The 18581-nt window shown below is 32.2% G+C and overlaps 1 non-coding gene across 1 annotated transcript; it reads right to left on the reverse strand.

Moving 5' to 3' along the window:
- Positions 1–12710: 12710 nt before the first annotated feature.
- TRNAT-AGU (transfer RNA threonine (anticodon AGU)) lies at positions 12711–12784 on the reverse strand. Its single transcript has one exon. It is a non-coding gene; the product is annotated as a tRNA-Thr (tRNA).
- Between the last annotated feature and the right edge of the window lie 5797 nt (positions 12785–18581).

Raw genomic sequence — 18581 nt, forward strand, 5'->3', positions numbered from 1 at the left:
AGAACTGACATGTAACTTTTCAGAGTAGTAAGGAGATTTACATGTCGATCGTAAATAAAGTCTTTCCTATCTTAATTCTCGTCATTACACACCGAATGTATGATTTGGTGTATGGATCAACATCGTGAGAACTCGAAGCGGATTAGGAAATGCTAATGGAAATGTTGATCAGCGGCCTATGATTGAACGTGCACCAGAGGTAGAAGTTGCACACGAGCCAATCACAATGACAGGAGTCCAAGCAATGACTTAGGCTATGATGGCCGAATAAAGGGAGGAGATGAGGCAAATTTTGCTTAATAGGGATGAACCTACCATGCCCGTTGAACAACTAGAACTAGATGACGGACAGTCAGAATAAGGGAATTACAGTAGTACTGTTGGTCAAGCTGAACCGCCAGTGGTTAGGAGGAATAACCAAGAGGAAGGGATCGAGAGAAAAGGATGCAAGTATAAAGATTTCACAACTTGAAAACCATTAACTTTCACGGGGAAGGAGGATCCAATCGGAGTTATGGATTGGATCTCGGAAATGGAGTTGGCTTTCATAACATGTGGATACAAAGGCAAGCTACAAACCACATATGCAGTGCGTCAGTTCAGGGGTTGCGTTGTTCGCTGGTGGAACACTTTGGGAAAGATCATGAGTCCCAATGAGCCACTGCAACTTACTTGGGCAGAGTTCCTGGTACATTTCAAACGAAAGTTTTGCTCGACCCAAAATCTGCTAGAGCTAGAGAACCAATTCTTGACGTTGAAGAAGGGCAACATGTCTATTAACGAGTACACCAATGCCTTCACCGACAACATGGAATTTGCTTTGCACATCGCCCCTGACGAACTAACGAAAGTCGATAAGTATACAAAGGGACTACCATGGGAATATGTTGTGCCAGTACGCCAGACACCTACCCTCGAGACGGCTATCTGGGCTGCTAAGTCTGTTGAAGAAATGATCAAGAGTAGAGCCACCAACAAGGTCGAAGTTGGCGAAAAGAGAAAGTTTGAAGGATCTTCAAGGTCCAACGAGAAGAGAAAATGTTCGAAGTCTGGTTCGAAGAAGTTCGAAGGAGGAGGAGGTGAAGCAAGATGGTGCGATAAGTGCAAGAAGAAACACTTTGGAAAATGTGGCGAGAAGGTGACATGTTTCAAGTGCGAAAAGTCTGGGAATTACGCCGATGAGTGTACATTCAACAAAAGGGTGTGTTACGGATGTAATGAAGAAGGGCACTTTCAAGCAAGACTGCCCAAAGAGGGAAGGAGCTACAAAGCAAAATGCACCGCCAAAGCTGCAGGAAAAAGCATTCCATACAATCCTCGACGAACCAACTGACAATGCAACGAATCAAGAGTGAGGACTGATATCCGAAGATCAAGTCTTGAAGTAGCCATGCGGATAGTATCAGGAGGTGTATACTATTAGAGGCATAGTATAGGTTGAACTTGAACATCTATGTCATCGTCTCAAGAAATAATATAAACACTTCCATTTTGTTATCTGAGGTGTTAAATGATTATGTGTAATTCTTGTATGGTGAATTGGAGAATTGCGAGACAATACTTGGGACAAGTATGAGTAGGTGTGAATGGTAGTAGAGGCCTATACTACCGGAAGCACAAGACTTACATTTGGATCAATTAAAGTCACAAGGTTACCAAGGTGCTAGTAATTGATTATGTTTGATTTATGTATGTCGTTACCATTGTTTCGGTAGTGACTAAGAAGATGATTATTATTTCGACCCTCGTAGTCGTATCAAATCAAGTCCGACTAAGATGAGTATGTTACGTGGTTCAGAGAGCCAAGTTCGATGTAACATCAGACTTAAGCTAGAAGATCGAAGTGAAAGATAATTGAAGCAATCAATAGAAGTATCACAGTCACCGAGAAAGTAAGAAACTTGTAGCTAGAAGTGCTACATACTAGAATGTGATTACATCACATTAGAACATGAAGGAAGGAAACTTCCATTCTGGAGTTCAACTCTAAAAGACATGAGTCTAAGCGTTGCGTCATACGATGAGAATTCATTAGAACATGACCCATCGGTCTATTATGGTAATCAAATGAAAGAACTTATCTTAAGTATGTTAAGAAGAATAATGAGTCTCCAATAAGGACTGATTTTGTAACTCGAAGGTTACGATTGAAAGTCCAACATTAGATAAAGAGCGAGTGCAAGATTGAGCACCTCCTACAGTCAAGAAGTCCAAGAGTTATATAATCATTCGAAGGAATTTAAGAAGATACAGTTATTACCTAGGATGAAGAGATAACGTATGGAGTCATTAAACTTAGGGTTTTTGGTTGTAGTTTGAGGATGGGTCATTTTTTTGTTGTATAGATGAGTTGTAGAGTCGGTGTTCAGATATGTGATCATTACTGTTATCTTCTAGACTACAAGGTGAGTTTTCTCACTATACTTTGTATTTCAATATGTGTCCTTGTGTGTAGAATGTTGGTATACTGTATTGATCTGTTAGATTTGGTAGATATGTATGATTACATGTACTTGTTGGCTAATGACTATTGTTTGTATATGTCAACATGATGCGGTTGGGTTGAGGCAATACTGTTTTGTGATGTAAGCCAACAAACCCGGGAGAAATCAAGACATAAGCTGAGGGCCGGAAGGGCAATCCAGTCTTATGTTGTGAGCTTGGGGGCAATCCAGTCTTATGTTGTGGGCCCGGTTTGCGTGCATTATATATATTGTTGTGTGCAGTATTTTGGGGGAACCCACTAAGATTTGACTTATAGTTGTTGATTTAAATGTTTTCAAATACTTTTGATGACCGGGGCACGACGAAGACGTGATCATACACATCCTCCTATTGTTTTATGTTTTGAGATATTATTTTGATACTCTAAATTTCATGGATATGATTCAAAAACAATGGTCGGTTATCTATGGTTTCTTGTGGAATTGTTTTATAAAAATGAAAAAAAAAATTATCATGGTTTTTGGGATGTTGCAGGTATGGTGAGTACATCTCCACTAGAAAAGTGTTGCCCATCACATCACGTCATTTTCACTACATGTTCGCTACCACACTACTACGTCTTAGAAATGGTTACCACTCCACAATATTTATCTTTTTTTTTTTTACATTAGATTAAATAAAAAACATAAATATTAAACATACATAAATATTTTACAAATAAAAAAATTACATTTTACTAATAAAAACCATTACATGACTTAAAAACATAGAAATTTAAAACCTACATTGCTTAAAAAACATAAAAACATAGAAATTTAAACATAAATTACTAAAAATAAATAGAAATTAAAACATAAATATTAAAAACCTTAGAACCTAATTGCCATATTTTTCATGACTTGTCGTTGACTTTTTAAGAATATTGCTAGATTTTCCGGGTCGAGATCCGTTAATTTGTGTTTATAATTTGAAGATCGGTAAGTGCTTTTTTTACGACGAGCTTCTTTCGTTTTTTTCATATTTATTTTTTGAGAAAAAAATAAAGTTTTTCCTATTTTTTCCAAAAGTACTTCGTCGGTACATGATTTTCCGGATGAAGATGTCACCCGTTTCCCTATGTCCCTTCCCGGTGGTCGACGAATGTGGACTTCTAACACAACACCGGAAGGGACGGTGTTCACGCATTAGAATCCTCACATACCCCAACGCTTATGTTTAAATGATGGTTGTTAAATTGATATGATAATTAATATCCATCTCATAAATAAAAAGCAGTATAATATTCTTTAATATAATTTACAACCTACACTCATTGAAACCTAAGTTTAGTATGGTTCTTCATAATAACAATATTTCTGATTTTAATTATATTTGGAACTTTGAAAGAATTCATTTCCAAATATTTAATTTAGGTTGGTTGATTGTGTATGCATACATATACTTGTTTCTAATTAATATCGTTTGTATTGAACACGGGTGTAAATGAAATCTAGGTATGTAACAATATATTATCATTATATTTATTTTGACGAAGAGTTTAGGACTAATAAAATATTTGATCAACAATCATCTTTTGCTTTAAGAAATGTAATTTGATTGCTTGTTATGCACAGATTTTCTACACCAGCTATTTTTTTAAAATATTATTAAACTAAGAATATGGATTTTTTTGTACATTGCTTACAAATAATTAAACATATATTCCATTTTATTTATATTAGTTATTTAAATCATGATGTATTGTATATACAAATATGAAGGTATTGAGGATATGCCTCCCCATTTAATATATATATATATATATATATATATATATATATATATATATATATATATATATATATATATATATATATATATATATATTAAGTGTTGTATTAAATGATTGTCTTGTAAAGGCATTTTATTAATTACTTATTGTCTTATTACATCTGTTATAAAAAAATATATGTACGAATTTTTAACATGAAAATGAAGTAACTTTGGATGATCACAAAAGCTTTTCATTCAAAATAATTAAATATCCTAAGCATGTTATTTCTTTTATGGAATTAAACAAAATTCTCTGGCTAACCACCTTAAAAGAATTATTCATATATACTATAATGTTATAGTATTAATATTCTACAACTTCCAAAACCTTTTCAAAAAGTAAAAAAGTAAAGTAAATACAATAAAATAAAACTAAAGTAAAAAGTAAGTCATAGACATGGATATACGGGAATCTACTGTGCATTTGAATACGTTATGTTGAATTTCTTTATATAGAATATGTTAGTATTAATAACATACTTAATCATATCATATCGAATAATATATGATTATAAAACATGAATGTGTATTCAATTACTCATTAATTTTACATATATGTCCTTTAAGTTGTGTTGCATATGAACCTTTTGAACGGAATATATAAAGATTATAACTAAAATCCTCGTATGTTTGATGAAAGTACGATTATAATATCGAATATTTATATATTTGTATATATCTATTTTTTATAAAAAATAAAAAAAAATCATTATTCACTATCTTTCATGAAAATGATCATTATTTAAATGGATATCGTTCAAAATAGATCATTATCTTGAATCATATTAATTTGAAGTTCCTATTCTTCAACTTATGGATCATTATTATTTGATTAATCTGAATGTTTTGTATACATATTCTTCAACTTATGCATCATTATTATTTGGTTAATTGGAATGTTTTGTATACATATGAACAATATTCTCATATTTAAAACTTTCTAACTCTTTAACTTACACTATTTAATTGAGTCGTTAAATTAAATATTTTGTCAGTATACACAAATTTCTTTAAGTTGACACGATTGGTTTCCTTTTTACCGAAGTCTTATTTAATGTCAAATTCTTTATCATATATTTGTTTAAATTAATGACAACGTTATTATTTTTATTGTTCTAAAAGATTCATTCCATTAATTTATTTATTGCACTTCAATTTATTTTATTTTAATTTAAGATAAAATTTAGTTTTACTAAAAACCCCAAAACTTCTAGCCTAAAAAACAGGATGTTACAATTATCCATGCCTTAAGATGATTTTATCCTCAAAATTAGTAAGGGAAACAAAAGTCGCGAACTTCCAACCAGAAATATCAGAAATCTCCTATCGTGATTAACTTTAATCAAATACCCTGATTCATAACGCGCGTGGATCCACCAATGTAGGGGATGGCATTTCAACTCACAATTTGATGCAATTTCTTATTTTGCTTCCAAGGCCTGCCACTGAGGATTACTCTTATCTTACCACTATGAGATCATCAATCATGGGTTGGGATAATGGTTCATGATGGTCTCTTTTTACTCTAACCGCAACGAATCATCTTTATCTGAATCACAAATCTTCTTAAGCACCTGAAGTTTACTTTCCTTGAATACAAATTCATTTCTCCAATGTTCCTCGATCCCATGGGTGGTTATCCACCCCTTAAGATGACTCTTTTTACAAATCTTGATTCACAGGAAGTTGCATGACTCCACCAGGCCACAGTGAGTACTATATGTTAGCAATGTTACGTGTGTCATAACCTGCATACACACTATACACACCAAGTCTTGACTTCACCATCCACTTTCCCGATTCACAAGTTGTTGCACTGAGTTCCATAACTGTCGTTCCTTTGAAAGATGTCCAAGTCCCCTTGTAATAATCTCTTTGACTCTTCTTGAATTGACTCGTCAAGGCCTTAAGTTCTCCCAAGTCTTGAAAACGTCTTTCTTCTTGTTGTTTCATCGGTCATCCAACATGGGTCAAATCTCTTCCAATGAAGTTGGCATTTCCTGCTTTTGAGTAACATCCTCGCTAATCTCATTTCCGATATGTCGGCCGTGGCGTCAAGTTGTTACCATCTTTAGAGATCCGATTAATTAGTTTTAATAAAAGATTAATTTCAATATTATCTTAAATTTATATTATAAGCCTAAGGTATAACAATTAAGAATGCTATATATGTTTAAGATTTTAACCTAAGATTACCAATTCAAGGTTAACCTAATCAAAACTAGGTCATTTGGTTTACAAGAGAATAAAGGATGCTAAGATCAATGTCTAAAAGCATACAAATTTCTATTTCAAATTTACCAAATATTTATAAAGTGTTCACCAGAAACTCGAGAGTTTCTAAGTAGTTTAAACTGTGATCTTCCTTGAATCTCCTAGAGTTTCCAACTATTTTAGTTTATCATCTACCGTATCAAAATTTAGTTGTGAATCGGTCTAACATAATTAAACATATGTGATCAGTCTACGTTTAGTTGTGATTCAGATCATGTGCAATAAAACTTAGCTAATGTATTTGACTTAAAACCTTACGTTGTATTCTCATCGAGGATTCAACTATATTTGGGTTTTACATTTATGTTCTAATCATGGGTCAGAGTCTTATATATAACTCTATATCTTGTGTTTTTTTGTGTTTACGTGTATTATTAATTTTTATTTGTTACTTCAGGTCTAGCTGATAAGACATCGACCAATTAGGACTGTCCGATGGCAGAATCATTTTGATGTATAGGTTTTCTGAAATCCAGCAACCCAAGCGACGTGTTTATCCTGTCATCGATCCTGTAAGCAATCCTTCAGTGGTATAATTAATATTAATTTGTATTTGTTGGTTTAGAGGAATAAACTTACGTATAGAGTCTCGTAGGTCTAAAGAATAAATCTAAGCATAGGGTGTCCTAGTTTTATAGGAATAAACCTATTTATAGATCTTAAGTCCTAGACTATATTTGTACTTTCCTAAGAAAGTACTAGTTCGTTATAGTCAATAGTTCTGATATCAATATGTCACACCCCCGATCGCACGACGGAAACATCGGGTGGTACAACGTAGTAATGGATCATAGTTAGTGAACATATATTCAACAATACAAAATATAAATTTCTATTAGTACCGAAATAGAAATTACAAATTAAGTTTGACTGAGTTTGATTAAGTAGGACTTTCTTTCATTATAAATAATTAACTTTGCTGCTACACTTTGAAACTAATTAAAATTAAAAAAATAACATATTGAAAGTTAATTTATCAATTAGTTTTATTTTACCTACTATCTAGCTAATCAATTAACAATTAGTTTATTAGTTAATATGTCAAACATAATAATAAAAAATATTAACAAAAAACCAGTGGATGATAATAAATAGAGAAAATAACCATAATAGCCATTATTTTTTTTTTCACAAAATAGCAAAAAATTATAAAAATAACCACAAAAATCATAGTTTTTGCACGTCATCATTTGCAAAAATCGAGGTGGTCTGTGATTTTTTTTGAAATTTTTGTAGATCACCTTGTGATCGGAAGAATCCCGATGGTCTGACGGTTATTATAATGTTTGTATGCGAAAATTATAAAGTTTTTTTTTTCTATAATTTCACCGAAAAGCTTACTTTCAAGCTCAAAAAATATAAGTTTTCGACATCCAAATTTGAAATGTAACATGTGCATTGAAATCAATTGTCACAAATAATACTATGAAAAAAATTTAGTCAAGTAGAATTCATATAAAAAAAAGTTATTAAAGTTTGAAGGTGACAAAAAATTATGATTTTTACAGGTCACCACTTCTTGCAAAAATGTTAATGGTTGAAGTAAAAGAAATAGTTTAGAATTAGACTATGTTGTGTTTGCGGTTTAAAAAAAATCGTTACTAAATATGACAATTTTTACAAAATTTTAGTTAAATCTTGCAAAATGAAACGTGACGTGTTAAACTATAATACCGTCACGTGCTAATGTCGTTACTTGCTGACGTGGTCCATCACACCATAAAGATCCAATAAGCTACAGAGTATGTTGGGCCAAGACGGACACTGACGTGGCTAAGTCCATTATAGTGATGGGCTTTGGGACCACAATTTTCACCTTCATGCTTCATCACCCTACGTGCTTGCTCCCTGTCCAAACAAAACAAACCCATCAACATCTTCATTTTTATTTATTTATTTATTTATTATTAATATTATTATAATTGTAAATAACTATTTTCTTTAATTATATAGAAATAACTATACAAATCGTCCATATGATTTAAAAAAGTATTTTTAAGCCTACTTATTTTTTTTTTTAATTTTTTTATATTAGATCGAAATATATAATTTAATAGTTTGTTTGTTATGTATTTTATTCATCTTGTTGACGGCGTTCGGTTTTTGTCGTTTAACTAATAGTAAAATAAAATATTACCTTTACTTTTATATGTATTGTTATTTTTATTTGTATTTTTATTTATCTTAGATGCATAAATCAAAATACTTGCATTCTCACCCATTCACGGTGTAACATTCCAAAAATTTCAACAAATTAAAACATTTCAAAACAACTCATTTTATTAATAAAAGTGTTCACAAAACACTGTTTCTAAAATATTATTTAAAAATCGGTGTCTCCCAAAATCAATGACATTAAATCATGATGTGTACGGTCACGCCTTCACATTGCTACGCTTCTCTGAAGTACTTGAAACCATAAACCAAAACTGTAAGCACAAGGCTTAGTGAGTTTCCCCCATAGTACCACCACACAAACAGATAACATATACCAACAAACAACATGTATACATGGCCTTCAGCATTATTGGAACACCCTACCAGGATACAGTCTATCTGATACGCCCATAGAGCCTTCAGTTTGATTGAAACACCCAATCGGCATACAATCTATCTGGTACACTCACAGAACCTTTAACATGACTGGTATGCCTCACAGGGCCTTCAAGGCTTCAACCTATCTGGACAGTTCTCCTGGCCTTCGGCCTGACTGGTACGCCCCACTGGCCTTCAGTCTATCCAGGACGCCCTGGGTCTGTTGGCCTTCATCACAAAGCAAGACCGCCTCAACCCAACCACACATATACCGTGATATAAATCCAAAACACATATAAGCCCAGTAAACTATAACAACATATCGATATAAACATTACCGAGTTTGTTGACTGACGACACGAATGAGTATAATTTCGACCCACCCACACCACAAGCCATATACACAACTAAACATATAACCAGCCAATAGAAAACAGGCAGATCTTACAGTTCACTAAGAACAACATCATCTTATCTACTAGGATATATATATATATATATATATATATATATATATATATATATAAAGATCACTACATTACACAACCATACGATAACCAGGATAACAATCCAAAGGGTCGGCATTGGTGCCTTCGACTCGTAAGTACCTTAAGGAGAAACTCACCTCACAGACTGATGAATAGTTGAACAAAACACTACTCCAACACCAGCTCTACAAGTCTTCCTGAATACCAGACGTAGACCAAAATCCAATCAATATCATAAAATACCCAAAATACCCTTTTGGTCAAACTTGGTCAAGGGTCAAGGTCAAAAGATTCAAACGAGCTGGCCCACTTCGAACGTGGGGCGTTCCATGCTTGAACGCGGGGTGTTCAAGCCCTTGATCAAAATCGCGAACTCGGACCGGAACGCGCTGCCTTCCTCCTACCTACACGGGGCGTTCCTGCTGAATCCCCAAACTTTCTATTAAGAGCTTAATACCTAGCTAGATCTACATGAAAGAGTTGTCAAGGTTGGGACGTTATACCTCAAGAAGTTAGATCTAGGTGAACAGAGTCTGGATCCAAAAGCTCCAAGTCAAGCAATGACTCTTCAAGAAGTTCATTCTTCCTCCTCAAGTACTAAAAACACACATAAATCACTTTGAAGCTCAAGAATCATTCAGATGGGGGCTAGGGTTTCACTCTTAGGGTTAGAGAGGATGGAGGCTGAAGAATTGAAGAAGTTTGGGTCCATAATGATGCTTATAAAGGGTCTAAACCATAAAAACGAGTTTTTGAAACAACCCCGCAAATGCCCTGTGTTCTCTTAGAGAACACCTAACATTCCCAAATTGGCCCGTATCCATTTTCCTTTTTGAACGCCATGCGTTCCCACCTGGTACGCCATGCATACCTGGTTTGGCCCAAAACCCCTCTAACTTCAAATGGTCATAACTTTTGCATCCTTTATCCATTTTCGACGTTCTTTATATCCACAGAAAGGTAACGAGAAGCCCTACACTTCTATCAACTTATATTTGCCTTAAAACTTCCTGATAAAAAAAAATCAATTTTCCATAAAATCCCGAACTAACACTTTATCGAAATACCCTTTGGTGCCAAAACAAAAAATGAACTCTGGGATCATCCAAATTAGATTACCCACACCCTAATGGGGCTAAATATATTTTCCTCAAAGGCCCTAAGCCTGATGATACTCGGTCTTCCGGTCACCATCCCGCATTAGGAAACGATTCGGAACAGGGCGTTACATACAGTTCCTCCTCTTCCCCTATCCTCACTTTAAAAAAAGATGGTAACATCATCTCAACACCAAGATGTGGCTTTTATGATATAAGATGAACGAATGTATATTTATTAATTGGCTAAATTTGAAAGTATAATCATGTTATTTATAATTTTTTCGTCTATACATATGACATAGAGAAATATATTGTCCGATCAATTTTATAGTGAAAAGAAAAATAATAAATAATAAAGTGTAATCGTTTAAACAATTAAAAATATTATATCATACTATGTTTGACATGCTAACCAAAAAAATGCATCACATATTCATTATACTATCATAAAATTGTCGCATCTCATAACGTGACACTCTCTAACATGAAAGACTTGATGCATATTCCTGTTTTTAGTCAAGTGGCATCGTATTTATGGTGTTTTATTGGTTGATAATGTGACAATATCATTTTCAGGGTTGTGGGGTGGAAGAAGTGGTTCATTAGATCGATTAGTCTTGTATGTCGATTGTTAGATGTATAACGTTGAAATCTATAATCCTGACCATGCGATGGATTCTCTGGAACTTCCATAATGGTGTCGTTTTAGTGATTACAACATCTCAAGGAACTTGTGGATTGATTATTTCTATAATCGCTTCCTGAATTGGAATAGGAGAATCACTGTTAGTTGGGTTTGTGGCTTTTAAACCCTGTTTTGGTTATTCTTTTGAAATTCTTTGTTAGCTAAACGGTAACATTTTTTAATAAAAAAACCAGTAGTTCGTAAAAAAAGCTTGAACGATCATCTAATTCTTCTGTAGATATTTATGTATGGAATCATTTTGTTGTTGAACACTCTTAAAAATCATATATGTCGAGTGATTTCCTTCAAATATATTTATGAAGGGTTTATAATATTGCATTGTATAATGCAACACCGTTGGAATATAGTTTTGAAGGGTATATAATGCCACACTGTCTGAATATGAAAAGTATATAATGCCTCATTGTGAAGGGTATACAATGCCGCAGTGTCAAACTTTTTTTTTCGGATTTTAAGTTGTTCGGTTTTGGTTTGGTCTTTTAGTTTTACTCGACCTAATAAGAAACGACATACACATATATTTTTCCCACGAAAGGAACCAAGAAATATGTAAAGTCAAATAATATCTTACACACTTCAATCAAGGTTGTGGGCCTAGTGATGATTGTTTGTGAATTAAACATTATGAAAAAGATTTATTTTTGATATAAATTCAAATCTAATAAACTTTAACCATAAAACAACTTTTCATTAAAAAGTACACGTTACATTCCAAGAAGAAATGTTTAAAAACATAGATAAAACTCAATAGCTTGTAGTAATTTTTAACATCATAAATATAAGTTATGGAATGAACAAATCTAAGTGTAACGAAATATTGATGTTTTCAAAATAGTAATAATTAGTATGTATAGGATAAAAAGTCTACATGAATCCACCACCCAATTGAGGAATAACCATATCATTGTTTTAAAAACTTTGATTTAAACGAAATATTGATGTTTTTGTAACCGATTAAAGAATCAAGTAATATTCATCAAATCCCTAGATTGGTCTTTCAATAAAGCAAATAATCCGATCTAAGGTTTCATTCTCTATGCTTTCACTACCAAAATCGATCTATCACAATGCCCATCATTATATATTATTTACTTTTAAAACCTAAGTGAAACGAACATTATGTTTTTTCTAGATGAGTTCTCCCGAATGATTTGTTCTTTATCTACATGTGTTGTAATTTTCGAATTCTGAAAAAAAAAAAACATGAGACATTTTAAACATAAAATGTAATCTTAACTAAGTAAACATTCAGTTTGCTAATAAAATATAATTTAACTAATGAAAAATAGAGCTCATTGGGCCAGTAAAAGCCCAAAGGATAAGTCGTAAACAATAGCAAAAATAAAAAAATGCTCTCGTTGAGAGTCGAACTCAAGACCTCCCGCTTACTAAACGGGTGCTCTAACCAACTGAGCTACGAGAGCTAGACGTTTCTTTTTATCAGATCATGCGCTTTATTAATACATTTTAGGTTTACCATAAAAATAAATAATCAAAATTCATATTTTAGAATTTTTCATTATAATATTTCTTCATTCAATAATAAGTATTACTCAACCTAATAGATTTTTTTTCTATCTATTTATTTCATGTCTTGAAATCACATTTCAGCCGCTTTGTTGTTGTAACAAGTGATTATACATAGTACATATACATCTGAATAAAATACGGTTTATCATCATATGAAAAAAATTTAAGTTTATTTTTTAAAGTTTTAAATCACGTAATCGCTACATCACTTTTTCACTCACTCCACAAAATTAGTGGGTGTGATTTTGTCAGAAAAGAAAGTAGGTTTCGGAGGTTCATTAATTAGTACACCCCCAGTGGTAAGGTCGGGACTGTGGTCGTACGTCTTCGGTTTGCCGACATATCTTCTTTCTAAGATTGGCCAGCCAAATGGGTTGGTTTGGCTATTCTCTTCTATTGAAAAGGACTCGGCTGTCAGCACGAGTCATCTTTTTCTAGGCTTCGCTTGACGACATAACATTCTCGTTTAAATAAATAGATGTTGGTTGTACTTGTGATGGTTCCCAGTGATCCAATATGACCACTTCACTTAGGTCTACGTTGTCACGGTATTTTTCTATAGAAGCGGGCAGGCTGCTAGAAGTTCGGCCCGTTTTTTTTTTTTTTTTTTTCATAAGGGAGTGATTAACCTTTCTAACTCATATTCAGTTGTATTGACATGGCCTCATTGATCTCTATTCGATCGGAGCATCCATCAGAGCAACCCAGTTCTACTTGACTAAGCTTGTGCCCGTCCAATGAGGGAGTTTGCTTTACTCAACCCATTTTTTTGATAACAAGTCAGAAAACCTCGACCTGACATTCATTAGTTACGAATGAAAAATGTCCTGCTGTGTCTACTCCTATAAAAAAAACGAGACTTTACTAAACAAGAAAAACCCCTTCTATCTTATTAGTAAAGCCCTAAAACTTTTAATTTTTATTCATTTATTTTTAAATTGAATGTATTTTAATAAAAATGAAATTTTTTAAAATTAAGAAAAGGAAAATATTTCGTTAATTTAATTAAAACGATTACAATGATAAAATGATAATTTAAATAAAACAACTACATAGATAATACAACGATTATAATAAAACGACTACAAAATACGACTAGTTGTAATATTTTTCATGATATCCGTTCTATCCCTCAAAACCATATCGAGCTCATTGCAGGTGAGATGATCAATTGGTTTTGTTAAAAATTCAAAATCATGTGTTTTTGTTTCTCCTCACAAAACTTGCTTCAACATTGGTGTTTTGTATGGTATTCCCCATGACCCATTACACTAAGAAACTACTCCATAATGTGTCGCCAAAAATGCTCATCTTTTTGCGCATTTCCGATTTGTGAACCCTCAGAAATGTTGACCCATGACTTGACTAATGCCATTTCTTCATCCGGTTGCCATTGTTGAGCCGCGACCTTCTCTTTTACCAAAACCAACGCATTTCCTTTCCCATGTCTTTTGCGGTTGGATGATTCGACTTGTGTTTCGCGAACAAAGTAGGGTTGGTTTTCGGTTACCGGTTCGATATCAGGTTGTGTTTCCCGGACAAATTCAACATCGGAGATATATTCGGGAAACAAGGAAAATTTTTGAAACATGTTATTTGAGTTTAGAGGTTGCACGGGATAATAGTAAACTTGTTGAGGACGGGGCAAAATCATGGATAGATCAGGTCGAGGTTGGTATACCGACGTATCCAACAGTGGAACATTTGGACGTGATTTGCCTCGAGCGTTAAATTGAGGATTGTTTGGATTCGGTTTTGGAAGAATGAGGTTTGAAAACTTGTAGAATTGAAAGTCTTCTGTGTGATATATGTGTGAGGTATAATTTTAATTTATAGTTGATTTATTAGGAAAAAAATTTAAAAACTGACCGTTGTCAACGGTCAAAAGGCTCAAATGGTCCAAATTAATCGCGGTAAGATCACCATTTGCAGGAAGGACCTTGAGTGCGGTTTGGGGGGGGGGGGGGGGGGTCGGATTTGTGTTTGCCTCACACTGCGGCATCAAATCAACAACCCCAGTGTGCGGTTGAGAATGCACCAACTGACTTTATTGTGACCGATGAATATAAATCTTCCAATAATTTTATATATAGGTGTATTATAATAAAATATAATAGTAATAAATATGAAATATGATTTAAGATATTGAATTTGTAAAAGCGATATTGAAATTTATAGGTGTATTATAGTTAGTATTCCAATGTTTCCAACATTATAGCTTACTTTTAAGCTGAATAAGGTTTGGTATACACAAAAATATTAGGATTAAAATGACAAAAATGAATATTTCTTAAAGTTGATTTATTGGATACATTTTGCCTTTTAAACTAGATGTAGTTGACAAAGTGGATAAGCATGTCACATACTTTTCCACTTTCCTACTTGTATACTCAAGTAAAGTTATATTCTTATTGTCAATAGTATTATTGTCTATTTTAATCGACTTAATCAACATAAATCTCCATCAATGAACTATATGAGTAACATATATTTTTATCAAATTGTTATTTCATTTGTCTTCTTTTCCCAAATCGACAATTTATGTATATGTAATTAAAGTTAGCCCACAATGTTAATATTAACTTGATTTTGGGAATAAGTGTATGTTTATTTTGTTATAAAAAGGAAATGTACGATAATGTCTGAATTACCTAAATTTAATCCAAAATTTCAGATATTCCTTAAAATAGCCATATATTTCACATTGCACATAAAAAAAACTATTCCATACAAAATTAGTCTCTTATATTTAAGACATTTTTTTAAATTTTCTTTATTTTTGCATTAAATTTTGTAAATTTCTTTCAACACAAGTGTTATTTGATAGTTATTAAACGAGTCAAGTTAATGTTTGATTGAATCGGAACCAAATTTTATTAGACTCAACAAACTATATATCAACACATGTTAGAAATCACATCGAACTTTATATTGCGAAAAAAATTGTTTGATATGTTTCTTACTAGTCTGGTAACACTTTGACTCGGTTAAATTCAAACTGCTCGATATCATATTTAAAAGCCTATGATTTGTTCCTATAACTACTGATATACCTTTTATTTGTTCTAATAGAGGTTGGGTCTAATTCAATCGAACATTGACTTGACTCAATCAATAACTATCAAACAACCCTCATGTTGAAAGAAATTTACAAAAATTAATGTAAAAAATGAGATTTTTCTAACATATAGGACACACATAAGAAAAGTATTAATTATGAAAAAATATATATTAACATAATTAAATGTGAAATAAATTAATTATAGGGAATATTCATTATTGAAAAATATGAAATATCAAATACAATTAATGTATTTCATATTTAATTATAATAATATTTCTCATAGTTATTGTTTCTTATATGTGTTATATGTTAGAAAATCCTTTTTCAGTAAATATATAAATTATTTCCTGATAAGAACAAGATTCAGAGAAAATATTTAAGTATTAATCTTTTTAATATTTAAATTTTACAGTATACCATTGCAAAATAAGATAATATTTTGAAGAACATGTGAAAGTTTATACCAGATTATTAAGAAACTAGGTGTCAGACCTGTATATTATATGGGTTAATTAAAAAAAAGATTAAACATTAAAGTGTAAGCAGTAAATATTTTTTAATGTAAAATTTTAAAATAACAAAGAAAGAAATGTATTCATTGCAATTTAATTTCATATACTCTCTAATAAATAAAAATAATTTTGTCATTGTCATCCTCTTATGCATTATGCCCCATGTCATTTTGTGGTGAATTTAAATTAAATTGTATCCATGTGTCATTTTGTGGTCTTTTTTTCCATTTTATTAAATTTCATATAATACTTAAATGTAATAAATGTATATCTAATTCATTAATACAACTTTTCTTATAATTTCTAAATTTCTAAATTGAATCAAATTATTTTAATTGTTTATTTATTTAAATTATTAGTTTAAATTTAAAAGATAAATAAACACTTCAATTTTAATAATTAATATTTTACTTTTTTTCTTATAAATTTAAATTTCGTATATTGTTAGATCTTTATGTTTGTTTATTTAATTAATAAACTCATGGAATATATGAGTCTCAAAACTAGTATATTATATTTAATACTTTACGTTTTAAATTTAAAATTAAAATAAACCAGAAAGTGACAAGTAGATAATATTTATTTCAAAAGTACTATAAAATGATAAATGTCAAGAATTATGAGAGATTGACAAGGCAAAATTATTATTAGGGATGTTATTTGGGTTGGAATCGAACCGAACCGACCCGATCACGAATAAACCAAAAACCAAATAAGGGTAATCGTATGAACCGAAAACCGAATCAAATAAGCAATACGGGTTCGGTTCAGTTCAGGTATTATTCGGTTCGGTTCGGTTCCGACCCGAATAACCCAAACAACATGTACAATATGATTAAGGAGTTGAATAACCCGAATAATCCGAATAACATTTACAATGTATATAAGTTAAACATTAAACATTCAACATCCAAATTAACATTAAACATTCTACACCCAAATTAAACATCCAAAATAACATTAAACATTAAACATTAAGCATTCCAAACCCAAATTAAACATCCAAAACACCCAAAGTATATAAGTTAAACATTCCACACCCAAACTAAGTTTTTATCCATATCCAAAATAAAATTTTTCAAACATGAATTAACTATTCGGAAATATTAATTGGTTGTTTTCCCTTTCCAACTGTGTTTTTTATCGCCTCTTCTAAAGCTTTCACAACCTCATCGTCTTTCAAAATTTCATCAATGTTGTCCACAATTGGCTTTCTTGATTTCCTTACCCAATCTTGAGTGTAAACCAAAACATCTACTATATTCGCAAACAAATTTGTTCGATATGGATCTAATATCCGCCCGCTTGTACTAAACACCACCTCTGACGCCACGGTAGAGATTTGCAGTCCCAAAATATCTATCAACATAAACATACAAAATGTTAAAATATAATTATAAAAACAGTATACAAATATTAAAGTTATACCTTTTGCCATACAGGATACAATAGGGTACTGAGATGCATTTTGTTTCCACCAAAGTAGAATATCAAAATCTTTATTGTATTTAGTTGACTGCAGGACCTGTTATCGCAAGGGCAGCAGCCGCGATAGTCGATAGAACAACCGCAAGTCGCAAGTCGCAAATCAAAGTCAATCGAATTTGATTTCCTTGATTTTTTTGGTGTATTATGTTGGTTTTTTAGTGTAGTATGTCGGTTTTTTTGGTTGATACTCGATATAAACAGGAGACAGAATAAGATATCGGATAGCTGCTATTGTGCAAAGGAAAAAAAAAAGTGACTTTTCATATTCGGTTCGGTCCATTTGGACCGAATAAGCCCTTATTCGGGTAACCCAGACCGAATAACCCGAAAACCGAATAAACATAATATAGATACCCGAAAACCGAATCGAATTACTTATTTGGGTCTAATTCGGTTCGGTTCGGTTCGGGTTTTTGGGCCAAATTCTCATCCCTAATTATTATCATTTGTTAGAAAGGATTTGAGTATTTTAGTATTTTTTTTCTATTAAAATTGCCATTGGACTCGAGTGAAACAACATTAAAACTTAAAAGGGTAAAATATAACTTTCCTACAAACATGAGGGACTTTATGGTCTGTAAGAAGCTAACAATATATAACATTAACATACCCTGAGCAGGGGAGTTT

This window comes from Lactuca serriola, chromosome 6 (genome assembly GCF_051521515.1).
Source record: "Lactuca serriola cultivar US96UC23 chromosome 6, Lser_US96UC23_V15, whole genome shotgun sequence".
NCBI lineage: Eukaryota > Viridiplantae > Streptophyta > Magnoliopsida > Asterales > Asteraceae > Lactuca > Lactuca serriola.